The sequence below is a fragment of the Protopterus annectens genome, chromosome 5.part1 (assembly GCF_019279795.1).
Source record: "Protopterus annectens isolate FY-2018-M chromosome 5.part1, PAN1.0, whole genome shotgun sequence".
NCBI lineage: Eukaryota > Metazoa > Chordata > Ceratodontiformes > Protopteridae > Protopterus > Protopterus annectens.
In genome coordinates, this window is record NC_056736.1 from 474637124 (window position 1) to 474660581 (window position 23458).

Genomic DNA, 23458 nt, shown 5'->3' on the forward strand with positions numbered 1-23458 from the left:
GGAACCTTGAACCAGGTCTCAATCACTGCACAGATATCGATGCTCTCCATTTTAAGGAGTGCCTCAAGTGAGTGCATTTTGAGATTTAGACTTCTTGCATTGAGTAGCATTACCCGCAGTTTTTGCTTGCATGGGTTATGGTTTTGTATGGGTTATTTATGTATACAAAGCAGAACACAACAGGCATTGCAGTTTATTTACCTACTGAACACAAATATGTAACCTGGCTTGGCTCAAAAAGGGATACAAAACCTTTACACTCTCTGCATGGCTGTTATTTATAAGGCACAACATAGCGCATATTTTAAAATGACCATGCTTTCAGCAAATTAACAAACATTTATCACCAGTTTATTAGGAAGTGACAATTGTTGGGATGCAATGAGTAGGCTTTGGATATATCAATGTCCTATCACTTTCCACAAGATTCACTAGTTACTGAACAGTGTGCTGAGGCCCATGACAAACATGTTTGTCTATATCACATATTTTTTCAAGTGTGATCATTAGGCTAAAGAAGCAACAAGTAATGCAGCTTCCCGAATCACTGATTTTACTCATTGCATCTATGTGCCAAGCTACACTAAGTGGCTCCCTCACCTACTTGCACTTGCATGAGCACCATCAAGGCTCATTGAGCATGTGTGAATGTGTGAGTCAATATCCCCTGTAAGGAAATGGTTCAAATTTGAGCATTTTTGCAGCCTACATAGGTATTAAATAACAAAACTGCCTTCATTAAGAAACATTCAAGGTAGTACACAGATTGCATACTGGTGTCCACACTCTACTTCAGTCATGCCAGCCTGTGCTTTTTTACTCTAAGCAATGGTGGTGCCATGAATGGCCTTCCTAACAAACTGCTCAATGTTGTAAAGTCACAATGGATGTGACTGTAAGTGGACAGCCATAGTTCTCCAGAATGTGATCTGCTGAATGGCCATGGCTTCTAAAGACATTGAGATTGGTAGGGCTTCCCTATGATGCCACAAAGAAAAGAAAATATTTCTGTGTTTGCTGCACAGAGACCACTGCAAATGCTTAAATCAAGACTCACATGAGCATCACCAATCAAAAGGGTGAGCCTGCCACAGTCATACCAGGGCAGAGTCTGACTCCACTGGTAAACCCTGTTCTCATTAGTACTGTCGGCACCACTTCCGTGACCTGAGGAGAAGCTATCCTCACCTTCTTAGCTAGTGGGAAGAAGAGAGCAGAAGATGGGAATCTAAAATGTATTGGGAATACTTTCAGTATTGGAGCTCTCAGTAAACAGTGTTATATTATACATTTGATGGTTTGGGACATGTAATTCTTGATTTGTATGTTCCATTTTGTTGTATTGCACAGTAGGCTATTATGGAGAACACCCATCTTTTGGAGAAGAATGGAGAGACTTTCCATCTGAAAGGGGATATATGATTTGTTCCTCAAAATACTTTGTTTATTTTCAGTATGTCACTAGCAGTATGTCTGTACAGTGACAGCTGTCCCTGTAGAGGTGTTACTGCCTAGCTTTATAGGAACACAAGAACGTACAAAGCAAGTGCCCACAGGGGTCATGAGATGTCTAGACATATACAGCTTTATGTTGAAAAACTTAAAAGGTCTTGCTACCCTTTGTAAATACTTAATACTCCCAAACTGGCCAGGGCCAAAAATGGTAACTGGTGTAAATTTGTGTCTACCCATCCAGTCATCAAGACTAGCCTTAAAGGTAGCCAAAGTAATACACTGACTTGTAATAGTAACTTATTCCATAGGCCAAGAATATGATGAGTGAGGAACCTTTGTCTCCACTGAATTTGTTTGTTTGTTTGTTTGTTTATTTATTCGTTTGTTTGTGTAGATTTATGTCCTGTGAGTGGGTATTTATAGAACCATTGATTTTGTGAAGAGATATGAGGTGAATTAAAGCATTGTCACCTCACAGTAAGACGTTGTCCTGTTCGATTCTCAGCTAAAGCGTCTTCTGTGTGGAGACATGCGTGAATGGGCGTACCTTCGTTGAAGGTTGTGTATCAGGGCTGGCAACTCGTTACATAAAAATCTACTGCCAATCATTAGCAGATCAGAGTTCCACTGTGGTGACCCCTAACCGGGAAAAGCCGAAAGATACAACGACATATGAGGTGAATTAGAACTGGGTCTTCATGTCTTGAAAAGCGAGACACAGGTCACCTCACAACAGCTTGTTGTCTACTGAGTACAAGGAGAATCATACTAATCTGTCAGAGTAGTTGCAAGATTTAAGCGTTTTTGATTTTCTTGGTTAGAAATCTTTGGGGTCTTTCCAGTTAAGTGATGGACTTGAATTTGTACATGCTAATGGGGGCACTGTATTCAGTGAAGGATCTGATAAAGAACGAGCACAGTGGTAAGATGATCTTGGATATTCCCTTGGAAATTAATTAGGTCAGATAGAAGGATTTCCAGACAGTGTTGGAAAAATGACAACTGAGTGAAAGAAAGTTATCCCCAAAGCTACCTACATCTCTTACAACTGTATGGAGTACCCTTTATAACGTATGAGGTGGGAACAACCTTTCTGCCAAATAGTTCAATGCTGAGCTTTTTTCATTTAGTTTGAGTCCATTTTTGATACACCATGTATGTGCTTAGTCCAACCTTTGCTGAAGCTGTCTTCTGTCAGTGGATGAGTGGATATCAATAACCATTTTGCAGTCATCAGTACATTTGGTCAACCACACTTCTGGAACATTAGCTTGGGTGTCTGCCAGATAAATGCTAAACAGGAGAGGACTCAGAACAGATCCCTATGGCACCTAACTTGTTACAAGTTTCCTTTCAGAGAAGGGAACCAGCAACTTTCACAACTTGGAATCTGTTTGATAGCCCACCTACAATCCTGCAAACAATGAAGGCGTTTACATTAAGCATGTCTAATTTTATAAATAATACCAGCATGTGAGAGAGTGTCAAATGCCTTGGCCAGGTTGAGATAAGCAGGGTGCGCAGAAGGATTGCTATACATAGTCCCTGTAACCTTCTCAAAGAAGTTTACTAGGTTCAAGGGACAGAACCTGCCTTTCACAAAATCAGGCTGATTGGCATCTACATCAGCTAAGTTTCTTATGTCTGCATAAATAAGTTCTGCTATAATATGTTCCATGGGCAGACTGCAGTGGTGGTGTTGCGGTAGCATTGTTGCCTCACAGTAAGACATTGTCCTGTTCGATTCTCAGCTAGGGCATCTTCTGTGTGGAGACATGCGTGAATGGGCGTACCTTCATTGAAGGTTGTGCATCAGAGCTGGCAACTTGGCACGTAAAAATCTACTGCCAATCATTAGCAGACCGGAGTTCCGCTGTGGCTACCCCTAACCAGGAAAAGCCGAAAGACACAACAACATAATATGTTCCATGGCTTTGCATATAAAGCTGGTGAGGCTGATGGGTCTATAATTTTCTGGGTCTGCTGAAGGCCATCCTTGTATAAGGGAGTCACAGTGGCTGTTTTCTAAGCATCTGGCGCAATAAACTTTTTAGATGGTCTGAGGTTGAACAGTTTAAGTAGAGGCACGGATAATGCATACTTGGCAGTGATGAAAATGCAGCCTGATTATGTTGTCTGGGCCAATCAAAGTATTATTTTGAGCCTTTGACATGGATTTTAGGAGATTACAGAACAAACTAATTCCCAGGGATAGTGGAGAAATCAATGTGGGTAGGTGGGGAAACAATTAGAACTAGATCTGTCTGCTAATATACTAGCGATATCCTTGGGGTGGGAATGGCTGGCAATATTGCGGATAAGCTCAGTGCAGTGTTGGACATTATTCCTTAATTTTCTGACATTACTGAAAAATGGTTTATGTTTTCCATTGGAATCTATAGGAACCTTAAGTTCATACACCAATTTACATTTAATAATAAAAGTTCCTAGCAAGTATGATTTAGTGCAAGCTTGAGGTATTGAGAATGGGATTTCTTGCAACGTTTCATTATTTCCCTTGTTTTGTTGTACAATTTATTAATAAGGAAGTTCCATCAGAGAGGTTTATTCATAGATTTACAGTTATATTTAGGGTAGATTTATACTGAATTTTCTCTGCAACTATCCAAATGCAACTGCATTAACTTCTACATACATTACAAAAATATGTATTCCAGGAGCATAAATAAGTGGCTACATCATACCACATGCTAGGTGTAGTGTATCACTAAGGTTATAAGTTTTAAGAAGAAAGCACAAAGCATCATACTGGTAACAGTGGTCTTCATACACTCACATAAGACACAGGACCCTTGATTAAAAGTACTGCTACTTATAACAAACATATGCTAGCATAATAGGGCCTTAGTATTACATATTTAAGCAATATCTTTTACCATGCTATCACCTAATGTTGCATGCTTGTATGAAATACATATCTATATCTATACACACACACACACACACACACACACACACACACACACACATATATGTGTGTGTGTGTGTGTGTGTGTGTGTGTGTGTGTGTGTGTGTGTGTGTGTGTATCTCGTATCTCCATGCTATGATGTTTTAGATGAAATCTGCCATATGTATGAGTTCTTCTCAACCCTCATTCCCTTTCTAGCTTTCATTTAGATTTTTTTTTCATTTTTATTTTTTTTGTCTTTGTTGTCTTATTCCTTGCTGTTTATGTTGGCATTTTCTGCAATATCTGCCATGGCTATGTATGTGTCATGGCCCAGCTGACCTGCCTCCCACTGTTCCTAACACTTTCTACCTTCACTCTACCTCCCTCCAGGCCTACTTCCCTAGTGAGTCACTAAAGAGGTGCACCATTGCTCCCTCTGGTAGCATTGCTAGGGGTTCACAGTATGTCACCTACAGGTAGCTAGGGTAAGTGGTGGGGGATATAATTGACCAGTGCCAGGAAGCCTACATCAGCAAGCTTGAAAGGGACAAAGTTGCACAACTGCCTGTCCCTGCCTTCATCACCTCAGTCAAGTTCCAGTGGTGGGGGTGGTCATGGTGTTGACTGTCGTCTACTTTGGTATTGCACATGCAGTGTAACAGAGAAGGGCATGCCCACCATACACCCCCATCTCAGTGTTCCCCTTCCTTGTGTGTCACCTCCCCACTTTGTTTGTTGTCCATTCTTCCTCATAAACACTGTCCTCCATTTTTCTTTGTGACTATTATTCTATTGCCACCGCCAGCATTGTGTTAGCATCAGCACTACCCATCTTTGTCTGTTTTGTGCATGTTTATGTGTCCTTGCTTGTAGATCTCACTCTTACAATCCCTTACCTTATACTTCAGTCTTTCCCCATCTTTCCTTTTCAAAAATAAATAAATAAATAAACTAATAAATAAAACTGGGTGCCAGTCCCTCAAAAATAGACCCTTCCTTCTCCTCCTCCCCATTTGCATTGCTATCTTCCTTTTATGTATGTTTAGGGTTGCCATCTTTTCAAACGCCCAAAGTGGGACATTGTTTGTAGAAATGTGAGATTTTGCAGGACAAAACATACCCACGGCCAGTGCAAATGACAGAACTTCACTTTTTTGCTAAAATAAAAGCTTATTTTTATAGCATTTGAGTTGATTATGTTATGCCATATACTATTTATGTGTTCCAGATACAAAATAACTGTTTTATGCAACCATTAAAGAAAACTTAAGAAATATATTTTGTCTTAAAATTTCAGGACATTTGCCATTTTTTTAGGTTTTTTCGCAGGACACATCTCCCCAAAGTGGGACTGTCCCTCACAAAGAGGGACAGGTGGTAACCCTATGTATGTTCCTCTGATTGATGCATCTTTTTCATGCTTTAGCCACGAAACAAAAGACCATCCAGAGTAAAGGTGTAGCTGTAAAACAACTAAAACTCCAAGAACAAAGCAGCTAACACAGACATAAAGCAGAAAACACCTTTAATAGCAGCAAAGCTTTCGGATATCAGAGGAAGGATACTTGATATCCAAAAGCTTTGCTGCTATTAAAGGTGTTTTCTGTTTTACGTTGGTGTTAGTTCCTTTTCATGACTTCCCATATTTCCCTTTCCACCCCTTATAATGGTCAAAAACAGATTGATAGATATTGCTGTAGGCCCTTTAATGTGGCTTGCATGCTTTCATATAGCATTGTGAAGGAGCTCAACAGCACATGCTCAGACTTGCGCAGGCTCCATACTTGTCTGTTTTCTTACCACAGCTGATAGCCACAATTGCAGAAATCTAGTTTTCTTCATGGGTCCTTTCAATTCTTCTGATGGATTGTCTAATTAGCAGCATAATTGTCAATGAAAGTCTACCTTGTTAATTGATAATCACCTTTGTGCTCCACTGCACTATTGGATAAATGTGCAGAAGGCATACCATGATTGTGCTAGGCATGTTTATGAATCCCAGGGTATGTTACCATTTCAATTGCTACTGGGCTGCCTTGCAAACTGTGAGGTACTGATAAGTACACTCCTTTGACTGTGGTAACAGTTTGAGTAACAAAATGTGTTTTCTTTGTAAAATTATTTTGTTAATTTAGAAGATAATGTCTTACTATGTCCTAGGAGAAAAACTCATGTGTTAAGCAGTATTCACAGTTCAGCAAACTGTACATTCACCTTTGATGCAAGGAAGACCAGAAGGCTGCTCCTTCTAGTCTCACATTACAGGAATGGGTTTAAGATCCTGTACTGACACTGAATGCAGCATATTGATATTGGTATAACCATTAGGTGCTATACCACCGACGAGGAGGGTAAAACAAAATGCTACTGTCTGAGCAATTGGGAGATAAGCTGCATATTAAAGATCCAGTGGCATTTTTTGAAAATAATAAGATTTTTTACTGACACAACAAAGGGATCATTGCAAATAACTGCATAATCTGCAATAAAAAGCATTAGTTCCTCTTTCTTTGCATTCATTATTGAATATAATGTCCCTTTTGCCATGTATTTATCTAAACTCATAAGTCAATTTGAGAGACTTCATAGATTCTTAACTAAAAAGATCATTGGCATCAGAAATCGTAATTATCAGGACAGGCTGTCTTATCTCTGTAGTCACTTTCTTACAGATTCTTCCATGAGTATCTGTGTTTTGCCTTTTGAGACATGAATGGTCTTACCCTTTTTACTCACCTATTCCTTCACAGAACAAATGTTTCCTCAAATAACCAGCTAAAAGAACTAAACTTTCATCAGCAACTAAGACATGACTGTGTGATAAATTTATATTGCAATGTATCCCCCTACGTCTTCAACAAATTTCTACTACACATCAAACAGAGTAGTACTCTTGATGCCTTCTAGGTAAACCTAAATAACTGGATGGGCATCCACAAATTCTTACCACTCTGTCATGTATTGCTCTCATTGAAACTTGAGGGAACCCTGAAATATGGCTTATTGGTTAGGGTTGTAATGGTCTGCCTATGAACAAACTCATGCTGATAATCTGAGATGTATAGACATAAAAAAGAAAATATGCAACTACACTGACTGTACCTATTACAGGGACTTTCCAGTGGCCATTGGGGACACAGTGGGAATACCTCAAACATCTGTTTCATGAATACTACATCTGTTCCTTGATGTTATGTGTAGCATATTGAGGAGTATATATGGTTCTAAGTACCTACAGAAGAGATAAATAACATCTTGTGGGTGTTCTAAAACATATTAGATTTCCCTGAGGTTTTAATGACCATTGACTGAACCCACATCAACATTACCCCCACCAACCTGGTCCACATGGCCACCAGTATTGCAATTAAAAGGGTTTATACTCTATCAAGTGCCAGCTGGTGAAAAACTCACAGGGGATCATATATGATGTGCCTGTTTGCTACTCAGGCATTTCCCCAGATCCCCACATCTGGCACACTTCTGACTTATAGCAGTGGCTTGTTTGGGGTGACTTTCCATAAGGACATATTATTGGTGATGCTGGGCATGCTCTGGAGTCATGGTTCATGACAGTCATATGTAACTCAGAGTTCATGGCTAAGATACAATGCAACACTACTTTACAACAGACCCACAATGTCATTGAGTTTGTGTTCATAGTATTGAAGGCCTATATCAACTGCCCAAATTTCTCTGGTGGTAGACAGCAGTATGCTCCAGAGACCTGTAGGATGATATTTACTCAATATGCAATTCTGCACAACATGGTGATATGCACAGAGCTAGAGAAGGGGATCGCCACTGAAGAATAGGACCAGACAGACCATTACTGAAAGGGATGCCAGTTGAGGATCCACTGCAGGAAACAATGCCAGTAGAACCCCATGTGAGGCAGAGGCAGGTGCAATATACTGCAGCACTGGTAAACAGGTAGTCTCTGGTCTGCAACTATGGGTCAGATTATATACAACAATGATTAAAACATGTCTACTAACTACCTGTCTCCATAGGGGTTCCCCAAGGATCCATCCTTGGACCCCTACTCTTCTCTGTTTACACCAATAATCTAGCCTCTGCCACCAAACATAGCACACTCATGCAATACACAGATGACTCAACCATCATCTGCTCAGCCCAGTCCCTACCAAAACTGCAAAAAGTCACACAGGAAGCCTTTTCCTCTGTTGAAACTTGATTATCTGATGCCCAATTAATACTCAACCAAAACAAAACTAAACTACTCATCTTCCAACCCACCAAACATACTCAAAACAACTCTCACTTTAACATCACAGCAAAAGACAACACCACTATATACCCAACTGAACACACCAAATTGCTAGGAGTGGAAATAGACAATAAACTAAAATTTGACATTCACATATCCATGACCATAAAAAAGTCCACAAAAATCTAGGAGCGTTATACAGAAATAAGCAATTTCTCACCAAAGCAACAAAGATTTCAATAGCAAATTCCCACCTTATCTCCACCCTACTTTATGCCTCTCCAATATATACCAACCTAAGGCAATGCGATCTAATCAAGCTAGAGACCTGCTACAACAAAATCGCCAAATTCGTCACAGGGGCATCCTACCGTAGTCACCACTGTCTCTCACTTGCTGAACTTGGCTGGCTTGAACTCCCTCACCTCCTTCAGTGGTATCAACTCTCACTCGCCCACAAACTAGTAAACCATCCACTAAATGTCCCATCCCTCCAGAATCTACTCCAACCCTATCGCACCACCAGATCACTAAGATCCAGCAACAAAAATAACTTGCAGATCACTAAAGCCAATAACTCTGCTGGTGAAGCACTATTCTCTTGCACCATAGCCAAATTATGGAACTCCCTTCCACCCACAATTACCTCCATACCATCATGCACCCACTTCAAAACTTTACTAAAAGCGCACCTAAAAACATGCTGGCTATGCTCTTGCAACTCCCACTCTAATATCATCCACCCCATCCAATACTACCTTTCTTTCCACTCGACTAACTACCTTGATTATAGCAAGCTGAGATGCTCATAAGCCTAGTACTTATTATACAGCAGGAACTTCTCATTGTAACATTTGTTAATGTCTGTTATGTACTTCACAGATAAAGATTCTAGTTGTCTACTGATGTAATATGTTCTTCATCTGTAAATATGTTGTAAGTAATTGCTATGTTAAATTGTTAATCGCTATGTAATCCAATGTAACTACTGTCTGTTTATTTTAACTGTGGAGCTTTTCTCCCCAGGCCTCTGCTTAAAATGGACCTACGTCCAGTTGGACACTCCTGGTCAACAAATTTAAATAAAAATAAATAATAAAAAAAAGACAGCGGTCTTCATTAATATATTTAAACATGGAATTGCATCATTTAATAAATGGGCTGTCTTCTGACAGAGACGATCTTTCTGTTTTTGGAATTGGTCCCCTTGGTGAAAAGTTGGATGACCTTGGCAACACAGGCCTTGATGAAAATTGTGTAAACATTTTTTCAAATCTTAACAAACATATGAGATCTTTGAGAAATAACGTTTGGCATTACAAACTTTTTCATGCATATTTACTCAAAGGCATCACTCCACGAGGGTTATGAGTACGTACCCAACCATTGGTTAATTCCCCTGATGATCTTCTATTGAAACAATGGAATGAAATTCAACAAGAGACAACCCTGAAATTTGTTGAAGTACTAGCAAATTTCCATAATAGAGTCATTGAACAAGAAATTAAATCTATTTCTTCTCTTAGTGACAAGGCCAAGCAATTTGAGGGTCAGACCATATATACAAATAGTATCAAGAACATAAGCAAGGAACTTATGACATTGGAATCACAGCTTAGGGATAGGAAAAAGAAAAAGTTCCAAAGGGATTTAGATGATTATACCAGAGGGGATACCTTCAAATTTACAAACAAAAACAAACATGTACAATTTTCTCCTTCAAATCGTACCTATCCCATCCCAAGAGGAAATGGACTAAATCTATCCTTAAGAAAGGCACATATAACTATACTGACACTTCAGCTGAAGAATATTCATCCTCATGTCTTGACACCGATTCAGGGGGTGCCACATGCTCACCAGTATCCAAGAGAAGAAATTCTGTCACCTCACAGGATTTACACGTAGGAGGAGGGGGGGCAGGAAACATAAAAGATGTGGACAACATGGAAACGCTATTAGAGATGTTTGTGACCAAACAACCACTGTAAACATCACTAATATTTCATTACATGTCCTCTCCTCCTCTGAAATTGACATTCTTAATAAAGGATTATCATTCATCCCTGTTTTTTTTGTTTCTGAAGAAAGTTTTGTTCAAGATATTGTTTCATTTTGTAGAAATCTTAACCTTAAACTATTTTTCCAGGAACAAGAACCAAAGATCTCTGATGAATTTAAATACCATAGGTCTTCGTTCATGCCACCCATGAATCACCAAGTTTACATGTTTCAACAAGCCATTATCAAAGATCTACATTTTCAGTTTAGATCAATTCCACCATTACCTAATAATGCATCCAAAATATGCATGGAACATATCAACACATTGGCAAACAATCACAATCTAGTCATAATTGGTCTGACAAAGGTGGTTCCATAGTGATTCAGGATATTTTACAATTTGATCATGAAGCACTGAACCAATTATCCAACGCACGCTATTACTCGGAACTCACCATTGATCCAACACCAGTATTCAAGGAACAGATTGATTCTTTCTTTAGCTTAGCTGTTGCAGAAGGTATCATCACTCAAAACACACAGCATCAACTTACCATTGCCAACCCTTGTCCACAATACATTTATTTCCTACCTAAAATACACAAGGACCTTCAACACCCACCTGGCAGACCCATTGTTTCAGGTAGAAATTCATTAACAGAACCATTATCTCTATTCCTTACCAAATTTCTTAAGCCCCTTTTACAATGTGTTCGTTCTAGAATTCAAGATACCACAGAATATTTACAGATTATCTCTAATACACAGCTTGAGCCCGACTGGTTACTTTGCACATTGGATGTAAAATCATTATATACCAACACACCACACTGGGCTGGCCTAGAGGCATTGGAATACTGGCTCAACAAAACTGAAATATGCAAGCCAGGTTTCAACACCCTTTTGTTGTGTTTAACAGAACATGTTTTAACAACAAATGTGTTTTTTTACAAACACAAATGCTATTTAGAAACCAATGGGACAGCTTTGGGTGCATCTTTTGCACCCATATATGCCGATTTGTTCATGGCATACTTTGAAGAACAGGTTATTTACGACAACTCTCATAACATTTACATGGTTGAAATGGATATTTGACGCAGATATTTGGATGACTGCTGGTTGGTATGGAGAGTGAATAAAGAATACCTTTCGGAATTTGTTTCTTATTTGAATGAAAATAAATGGGGGATTGAATTTTCTGTCAGCTATGATAGAGATAAAATTATTTTCTAGGATGTATTGGTTTGCCATGCATCTGATCATACGCTGACTACAGAAATTCATCGTAAATTCCCCCAAAATAATTCACTTCTCCATGCAACCAGCTTTCATCCTCCTCACATCTGCAAAAACATTCCCAAATCACAGTTCATGTGCATTAAACACATTTGTTCTGATCAGCACACTTATAGACACTTCAGAGATGATTTAGTACATCGATTCCATGACCGTGGGTATAAAATGGGTCAACTATTACATACCAAACACACAGTTGACCAGATGGAATGCACTGAATTGCTTCATTACACAACTAGACACAAATCACCTTCAGTAACACCTAGATTTATCACCACATATGATCGGAATACCAACATATTGATGCAAATTGTTCATAATTGGAACATATTAACATGTGAAACTAGACTTCAGGACATTCTTGGAGACAGATGTTCATTTTCCTTTCGGAAAGGCAAAAATCTATCTGCGTTTTTTAATCACTTTAAACATCTTGAGAAGAAAGGTACCAAAAGTATCCAGACCACATTATCAGGGTATCCATTAACTGGTTGCTTCCCTTGTGGACACTGTATCTATTGTAACATCATACTCAAAACCACTAGTTTCAGCAGTCAAAACACCCCTCAAGTATTCAATATAACATTTTTTGCTAACTGTTCCTCAGATTGGGTCATTTATTTGGCCAAATGCACATGTCCTGCATTCTATATTGGCCAAACCTCCAAACCCTTGAAGCTTCGAATCTCTGAACACTTTAGTGATGTCAGACACAAGAGAGACACCAATGCTTTATATAAACATTCTTTGGTACATCCAAAGACTACTTTAGTTTTACCATTATTGATAAAATTAGAAGATCCAGGCATAACAAATCAGGTTGGCATAATTTATTAAATTCAATGGAGAAAAAATGGATTATTAAACTTGGTGGGCTCTTTAAGCCAGGTCTGAATGAGCATATGTAATTAAGCACATGACTCACTTGAGTATTTAAATACAGGTTCTTTTTTGTTGTTTTTTAAACACTGAAGAAGGCTTTGTTAAATATTTGCCGAAATCGGTCTGTTTTTCAAGAACCTCAATCAATAAATTTATTTTTAAGGTGCCTTGTATGCTGGTCCTATTTTCTTTTTGTTAGATTATATACAACAATGATTAAAACATGTCTACTAACTACCTGTCTCCATAGGGGTTCCCCAAGGATCCATCCTTGGACCCCTACTCTTCTCTGTTTACACCAATAATCTAGCCTCTGCCACCAAACATAGCACACTCATGCAATACGCAGATGACTCAACCATCATCTGCTCAGCCCAGTCCCTACCAAAACTGCAAAAAGTCACACAGGAAGCTTTTTCCTCTGTTGAAACTTGGTTATCCGATGCCCAATTAATACTCAACCCAAACAAAACTAAACTACTCATCTTCCAACCCACCAAACATACTCAAAACAACTCTCACTTTAACATCACAGCAAAAGACAACACCACTATATACCCAACTGAACACACCAAAGGGCTAGGAGTGGAAATAGACAATAAACTAAAATTTGACATTCACATATCCTTGACCATAAAAAAAGTCCACAATAAACTAGGAGGGCTATACAGAAATAAGCAACTTCTCACCAAAGCAGCAAAGATTTCAATAGCAAATTCCCACCTTATCTCTACCCTACTTTATGCCTGTCCAATATATACCAACCTAAGGCAATGCGATTTAAACAAGCTAGAGATCTGCTACAACAAAATCGCCAAATTTGCCACAGGGGCATCCTACCATAGTCACCACTGTCTCTCACTTGCTGAACTGGGCTGGCTTGAACTCCCTCACCTCCTTCAGTGGTATCAACTCTCACTCGCCTACAAACTAGTAAACCATCCACTAAATGTCCCATCCCTCCAGAATCTACTCCAACCCTATCGCACCACCAGATCACTAAGATCCAGCAACAAAAATCACTTGCAGATCACTAAAGCCAATAACTCTGCTGGTGAAGCACTATTCTCTTGCACCATAGCCAAATTATGGAACTCCCTTCCACCCACAATTGCCTCCGTACCATCATGCACCCACTTCAAAACTTTACTAAAAGCGCACCTAAAAACATGCTGGCTATGCCCTTGCAACTCCCACTCTAATATCATCCACCCCATCCAACCACTACCTTTCTTTCCACTCCACTAACTACCTTGATTATAGCAAGCTCAGATGCTCATAAGCCTAGTACTTATTATACGGCAGGAACTTCACATTGTAACATTTGTTAATGTCTGTTATGTACTTCACAGATAAAGATTCTAGTTGTCTACTGATGTAATATGTTCTTCATCTGTAAATATGTTGTAAGTAATTGCTATGTTAAATTGTTAATCGCTATGTAATCCAATGTAACTACTGTCTGTTTATTTTAACTGTGGAGCTTTTCTCCCCGGGCCTCCGCTTAAAATGGATCTATGTCCAGTCAGACACTCCCGGTCAACATATTTAAATAAAAATAAATAAAAATAAAATAATGTGTATGCAGTGTTACACCTTGGCTATGCTGTAAATTGCATTAACATGCCATGCTGTGCATCAGACTTTATCTATGCATGTGACACAGCAGTTCTGAATGGCACAGTTGACATCATACATACAGTTTGGAATGGACACAGTGACCATGATCTGCCAATGGCACATTGATAGGGGAATAAAGATGTAGAAGGGAGTGTGTGTCATGGTTTGGCAATTGGAGAGACAGGTATACTATGCAGGAAGAGGGGTTGTATTTCATGAAAGAATTAGATATTTAAATGTAGTGGATTCTTGCTCAATATGGATTCCATGATTTACAGCTCCTGCAGATATAGTTGCACTATGCCATTGTGTAACACTCATGATGTCACCTAGATTGGGCAGTAAACAGGAGTCATTACTCTGGTGGCCAACAGCCCACCTGTCCCAACAGTTGTCCTCCATTGTTGCTGCCAGTGCCACTATGTCCTCAGATTGTGCTAGTGTTAGGCTGTCATTATGATGATCAATGGCTAATGCAGCACTGGCATTAGCCATGCCCTACTGCACAGTGGAGGCCCCAGTGACTGTAGCATCTGTGAAAGTAGAAGGTAAACACCCATGTGCAACATTGCCAGTATGACAATCCCACATTCCAGTCTAGCAACAACAGTACGGGTAATAGTTATGCCTACATCTCATACATGTCTGTTAAAACATGATGATTTTAGTTTCGCTAAGCTGATGACACTGGGACACGACAAAAGCATGTTACTGACTTAAGGAAATATCAACCTGTTGCACCTCCTCCCACAGACATATTATTGGGCATATAGTTAGTTCCCACATCCAGGCCACCTCCAGGTATCAGGGTCCTTTCATTCTCCACAGACAGAGAAATGAAGAACTCCTCCATGGCAATAAGGGTGCTCTGTGAAAGCAGATCCCCACCTGTAGCCATTATGAGCTGTATAACCCTTTTGTGATGGCATGTAGAATCATATTGGTGACCATGCAACATACCAAATGAGGTGCTTTTCCTGGTCACTGACTGATTTAAAAGGCAAGACACATTAACAGAAGACCAAGGCAGTCTTGTCAGTGCTCAAAATTTGCTGCCCATGCTTACTGACATCCTGCAGTAGCACAATGGTCTATGACTGGATAGATACTTCTTGAGGCACCTCCATTCTTTCCTTGCTGGTTATGCACCTATAAATATAGATATACATCTATGGTCAGTAACTGTCTGAAAAATATGTGCAGTGTCAACTGTACCGGTTACATGACCATGTCTCAGCAGCAGCTATATAAGGTGCATCAGCCGTATTCTACAGCATCATGGAACAATTACCCATATTGGTCCATTAGGGCAGCATGGGAACAGACTGAATTGTGATATGCACGTCATCAGCCTGCACTGACTGTCCCAACAATACACAGCCATCCTGTGCCCAGCATACTCACTGATACTCTGTATTGGTTATCCCATGTGTCTTCCATGCACTATATACAATACCTGAACCATGGATGCAGAGTTGGCACATATTGTAAAACATCACTTTGTGTCTGAGACTCAAGGGGATGAAGTTCACCTCATACATCCCCTCAGTCATACATTTTTGGTCTACTGCTGCCTGCAGTTGTGCCTTGTCTCCTCTCATTCATTATTTCAACCTTGTGATCCCAATCTCCTGTCAGCAAGTTGCTATAGAGCAATCCCCTCCAAAATAAAAGCCTCTTACACTTATCCATTCACTGCAACCACTTGTCTCTAGTTTGTGTGCCCTTATCACAGTAAATGTACATTGCATCTGTATCTGTACACCTTAATTAATGCATACATCAATTACAACTTGCACTATGCCCCTTCTTCTTCCTGCCATCAGGTTGCTATGGAGCAATTGGCCCAACAATACAAGATTCATATAATTATAGTCACCTTTCACTCAATACAATGGCCTGGTTAGAAAAGTTTTTCACTCTTTAGAGTTTTTATTCAGGATTCACTCACTATGCTGTTGAAGACTGCATTGTGGGATCAACACCACAATGGTGGTGGTTCTTTGTATCCTACTATCTCACAGTTTGTAGCATGGCAGTTATACTATGGAGGCAATTTAGGGTAAATGTCTCTTTATCTCACATTTCCTGTAATGTGTAACAACAGATTTTTCTATGAGATCTTTGTCTTCATATGTACATGCATTTAAAATTTAGAAGTGTCCTGATCATGTGTGGCCAGGTCCATAACTTTGGAGGGGTCATGGGCTTCTTGGCATCTGCCTCAAAATGCATGTGGATGCTATGCTACCACCATATCATAAATAGTAAGACAGGGCTGAGATTCAGGACACCAACATGGTAATTACAGATACCTTGTGTTTGATGTACCTTGTCCTCCTCTGCATGCAAGTCTAATGCTGACTTGCAACTTTGTAATGACATTGGGCTATGCTTACTGTCATGCTATACATCAGTGTTTGTCATAGGAGTCCTGCAATGTGCATCAACTCTAATCTGTTCCCATCTCATCCTGATATTAGCCTGCAAAGTGCCCATTGCTTCTGAACAGGCTGAGTTTGGAAGGGCTCCTGCATGGTTCAAGAGGGAGAGTAAAATATTTCTCTACCTCTTCTATTGGCCTCATCATGAGTGCCTACAGGGTTACTCCTTTGAGATCCCAAGTACATTGTAGATACCTGACACTGCCTTGTCAAAATGATGAGTGATGTCAAAAGGGTCTATATTAGATCAGTGAATGAGAATGCTTATATTTCTATAAGCAATCAATAGTTACTCAGATTTACTGAAGAGGTCTGGCTCACACTAACTAACCGTATTCCCATTGGCTAAGAAGGTAATGGCTGTACCTCTTTAGATCCCTGCAATAATTTTGGAACCACTTATCAGAGTGAGTGATGCTTTTGACATGGTCTATATTAGATCAGCGAACGCTTAAAAAAGTGAACGCTGATTGATCAAACTTATGTAAGCGAAAGCTTACAATCTCGAACTTTCAGAACAGCGATTTTTTTCCTTGGGAAAAAATCGCTGATCCAAAACACATACACACAACACAAGCACACCAAACAAACAGCAATCCACACGCATACACCTAAAATCTGACACCTAACCCTACACTAAACTATGCACACACCACTAACTATCCACTTACCTTAACCCAAACCCTAACCCTAAGGTCCGTCACTATCGCACACTCACCTCACCTGCTCCCTAACCCTAACTCACCTAACCTGCCCTAACCCTCACGTCCACACAATCGCACACATACCTAACCCGCGCCCTAACCTAACTCAACTAACCTGCCTTAACACTCACATCCAAACAATCACACACTTACCTGAACCCGACCCGTAACTTTCCACCACAGCACTGAAAATACCGAAGCAACAGAAACAGACAACCGAATTCTGTCCCTAGGAAAAAATTCGGGTTTCTGTTGCTTCGATATTTTAAGCTTTCGCTTACATAAGTTCGATCAACCAGCGTTCACTTTTTTAAGCGTTCGCTGATCTAATATAGACCCTGTCAAAAGCATCACTCACTCTGATAAGTGGTGCCAAAATTATTGCAGGGATCTAAAGAGGTACAGCCATTACCTTCTTAGCCAATGGGAATATGATTAGTTAGTGTGAGCCAGACCTCTTCAGTAAATCTGAGTAACTATTGATTGCTTATAGAAATATAAGCATTCTTGTTCAACTATATGCAGTTTCTGCTGTTCATTGACCATTTTTATATTTTTGTTTTGATTTAAAGTACGTACTAAGAGAAGAAAGTAGGCTAATAAGACAGAGAAGTCAAGAACAACCATCCAGGTATGTGGATATGTACATGGAACTGGTACAATATCTGCATATCTCTGAGTCACCTGCTGCACTGCCCATGTTTGCTGTGCTGCTAATTATTTGCATTATTGTTTGCTGCTTTGCTTTGCTATATTTGTAGCATATCTTGTAACTACAACGGAAGTGTTCAGTTGTCCATTACAACATCAGGAGTTCCCAGCAGTGTCATGTTGATAAAAGAACTGGCTGATAAAGAGAGACTGACAGCTCTTTCCCTTTACTAATTGTCTTAGAGATTTTCAGAGGAGATCTTTGTCTCACTTACAGTACGATTAGAGACCATTCTTTAGCTAGATAACATCACTAGCAGATAAAACACAATGAAAGGACAGGTTTATAGCCCAGCACCCCATAAACATCTGGAATAAACTTCCCATGCATGTGTTTAATAAAGCCTGTGAAACAAACTAAATCTTATATAAAGTTTTCAGCAAAGTTTATTAAACACGTTGAGCATTAAGAAGCACATAATGATGATTATTCAGTTACTATTGAAGTGCAGTCGTTATATGTATTTATTCCTAAGGACTATGGTCTAGAAATGGTGGATGATGTATTACATACATCTTGTGATTTCACTTCATCTAGAATTAGATGAATAACTGAAGCCTTGGATGTAATTTATGAAATAATTTTCTAATATATGAAAACAAGATTCTCAGACAGGTGAATTATATAGCCATGGGAACAGTGATGGCTCCAAGCTATGCAGATTTATTTATGAGGTATTAGGTGGAAAATAATATTTTTAATTCTGATTTCATGAGTTATATGAAAATCAGTACACATTTCATAAACAACGTTTTATTGTGAAGTCAGATATTAAAGGGCTATTGGGTGAATTTTTGGTCAGTCTAAATGGCATAAGTGGATTTCCACAATTTTCAATGTGCTTGAAATAAAAAGAAATTAGATCTTTAGATTTATTAATCAAGGAAAAATGAAAGCTTAGAATAATTATGACAGCTATTTAGTATATGTGAGCATGCATACCCCTTGCCTAAAAAAAAAGGCCAAATGGTTAGAATAAGAAGAGAAATGAATAATGAAAACGAACAGACTGAAGGACAGATTCCTGAAAAGCGGGTTTCTGTTGTAATCTATAGAAAAAGTAGAGCATGATTTACAATAAAGAGTTGCAGATATAAGCCATATATTTTTTAAAGTACAAGATCCAATTAATAAGAAAGGAACCAACAAATTAGATAAAGCTACACCAATGAAACTGACTATTCCAATTGATGCATATGCTATAAAAATATTATGTGCAATGACTGGAAAAGTATATAATCATTTTAAGTACAAAAAATCCAATAAGGGAATCACTACTATTAATTTATTTAAGAAGACTACTAAATATTTAAAAGAAGGCATTATGAAGTGACTTGTGTAACTACTCTAATTCTTTATTAATAGGGTCTGAGAAGATCATTTTAAAAGGAAAGGGCTAAAATAAACCCTGAACTTTCTATGCAAATCCAAAAATATTTGATACGTAGGCTATTTGCACAGTGCATTCATATTTTAATATTTGAATGACATCTAGACCATTATGTCAACGTATTTATGAACATATGTTTGCAATTAGAAGTAAAGATGAGGTAAGTGCAAATTTTTATATTTGGTGCATTACAAGCAGTGAATTCTACCAATGGGAAGGAAGTAGTAGAAGAAATATTAGCCTGGAATGAATACTTGTGGCAGATGAAGTTAAATGCTTGTTTATCACCTGAGTTGAATGACAAAGAGACTTTTAGAGTATTTTTAAAGCACTATCAATGTATATGGTTGCAATAACTTTTGCTTTATTTGTCATGTGACCTTCCTATTGTTACGCAACTGAATTGTAGAATTTTTTTTCACAGTCTGGTGAAGTCCAAATGTATTAAAGTGCTGTGATTTTTCTAAAATTAATAAAAACATTTTAATTTTTGGATTTTTGTTTGTGTTATAGTAAGTTTTTCAACACTGTGAACAGCCTCTGGGTGTTTAAATTGCTTTTTAAATTTATTTTCAATTATATTTTCAAATAAATGGACATGTATACATTACTATCTACCATCTTAGCACTAATAAAGTATGTCTGACAAATTATATGTAAATTAAACTTTATTGCCTATTTCACCTAACATTACCTACAATTCAGTCCTGACTTTTCAGTATGAATCCTTCTTTTCTACTTGTTCTTTACCTTTCTATTTGCAGTTTGTCTTACCATTAGAATTCTGTTGGTTAGATTCACTAAGTACTACTCTAGTCTATAACTAGGACTTAATTATTCATTTTAACCTTAACTAAAAATGTTTTGTCATGCATAAACTACTTGTAAACATACACATCTGTGGACTAATATTTTATCAAACTGCACAAGTCTGCAATTGCAATTTTCAGACTTATTTAAAAGTTGCATTATAAAATGGAGTTCTTCAGTGTAGCAGACTAGCATTATTGTAATAATAGTTTATTTTTATTATTTTTTTTTATTATTTAGCATGCTGTTTTGATCACTTTTGAACACTTCTGTATGATGAAAAATGTACTTACTCATGGCCTCAGCTCTTGCTGAAAAAGGTCCTTGTACCAGTCCATTTATCTGGCCAGCAAATGTAAATGAATTATACACACACACACAAACACACACACACACATAAAGTAGTAAATAAACTTTACAGCAAAATTCCTCCTGAGTTGAAAAACAACTTTACACCATATTCTTTACACCATAGGCACAATTTGCCTATGCTCAAAAAAGATCTGAGATTGTTATGTTTATTATGTTATGTTATTGTTATGCTGATGTGGACAGTGTTGGACCAGTGGCTTGACATGCAGATTGGCACTCAGGAGCACATACTCATGATAATTGTAGAGCTGAAAAGTTGTGTCCAATTACCAGGTTTGCACTGGCTGAGCCCAGTCATAAAATGATCTGAGTGGTGAATGTTTTCTTGTTGGGTTTGCTACCGTCCAGTTTAGCAGGCAGTCCTCACTCCACTCTATACCTCATCAAGTTGTTTCCCTTCCTTATATATCATTCCCTCCTGAATATATTTCCTAATCTTCCTCATTACTATTTGTCCTACGTCTGCCTGTCTTTGTATCTTCCTTTTACTTCCCTTTGCATCAGCACCTTCCCTGTAAATCTTTGTAGGTCTTAGATGTTTGTGTGTTTTCCCCTGCTACCATCCTTCTTACCCAGAAATTCCTCTGAATTCATTATCCCTTTAACCTTCTTCAAAAAATATAAAAATCTTTGTCCAAACCAAACCAGCCTTTCCTTCTCTTTTTCTTTGTTCCTCTGCTTGTCTTTCACATGTTTAGTGTCATAGCAAACCTTTTCTTTCCATTTGTAAATAAAGCTAGTTGACACACTGCTATGCAGTCCATGGCTTTCAACGGTGCCCACATTTTATGGTGCCAGTACTTTAGCGCTAGTGTGGACATATAGCATCACAAATATACTACCTCTTTGCTACTGGACCCATGTCAGTTGGCTTACCATACAATGCTCCATATCACAGCATGATGCCTGCCAGTTTTGTGAATGAATAACCTACATATGCAGCACAAGTGCCTGGCAGGTCTGTGCCAAATTGCTACTGGTTGTGTAGCACAACTTTGATTGCACTATTTGTCACAGTGGGGACACGTTAAGATGTTTTGTAATACCCATTCTTTCTATATAATGCTTGATAATTGATTACTTATGTGTGTTCTAACTTTCCTACTGACACCTTTAACTGTATTCGTGGAAGGTATTGTCAGTATGCTAAAGTAAGAGATGAAATCTATCATTTATTTTTGAAAAAGAAAAAAAAAAGTGAGAACAAATGCAAACAATAATGATACTTATGTGTTATACATTATCACGAGTTGTTAGAAAATTTATGAAGCAAAACAAGAGCAATGAACATGTGACTTCCATTAGAAATTATAATGTGCCCAGTTTGCTAGCTGAATATTACTTCTTAACATCACAATAAGTTCATATGGCTAAGTTTGTGAATATGTCCAAGCATGAGGGAGTGGATAAAATGTTTATAATCAAGTTTTATTTGCTGTGTGGAAGACTACTGGAACATACTCAGACAATATGCTATAACTGAACAGTGTGCTGTTAATACAGTTACTGTTGTGAAGCATAATTAATTACAGGAGTATAATATGTACATTGATGTGCACTTATCTGAAGACTGTTTAAAAAGCAGAAATATTATGAAATTTCATCTACCAGATCAATCCTTCATAAGAAGAATATTTATACTGGAATTAGAAAAATGTTTTCCATACACTTGTTATTTTAGTAGGAAAATTATTTGGTGTAACACAGACTTCTCCTTCCTTGTCTTTTAAAGATCTAATTATCTCAACACTGAAACTATCTCAGCATACATAGTTTTTGTAGCATGTAGAGTAGTTTGATGAACGTAACTAATAACTTTCATGTAGGGATATTACCAGCACAACTGGAACCACTGACACATGAATAAATTGAAATGTATCATATGGGATTTACTGTTATACAGGTAGGCAATACATTCAGAGAGTGTTGTTGTTGCTTAGGCAGAGGACAAGTAAACACTCCTAATAGTTTTAGTTAGTATGGATGATACAGACAGTTGGGAGTTTACAGTGATACAGTTAATTTTATAAATGTTTGTAAAGCAAGTAGAATAAATGTATTACTGGGCATGGGCTAAATGCAAGTTAAATGATGATGTTTGTAACATTTTGTAAGGTGCGAGTGAGACAGAACTACTTACTTTCTTACCTGTTTCTGGTCCATTTCATATGTACAATACTCCAGAGATTCAGATTTAATCACCACATCCTCAGCCTACCCTCAACTTTATAATAAAGGAAAATAAAAACATCCTTAAAGTATACAGCAGATCTAAATGCTCTCAAATAAATGCTAACATTAGAAAATTAAATAAAAGTTTGAACATTACTGTTAGGTTTACTATGGGAGATCATGAACTTAGGTTGGTATCTGAAGTAAAGAACAATTGCATATCCTTATTTAGCTATGTTGGAAAACTAAGAAATAACAGACAACATTGGTATGATCTTATTCATGATGGCAGCACTTACTATGATCCAGTAAACATTGACAACATACTAACAAACAAGTTAAAACTTTACCCAAGAGACAACTATCCAAAGCTGACTTATTCATGAACTTCTCAGAACCCCCATTATCTCTAGAGAACATATACTAAAGATGCTCACCACAACTAAAATTG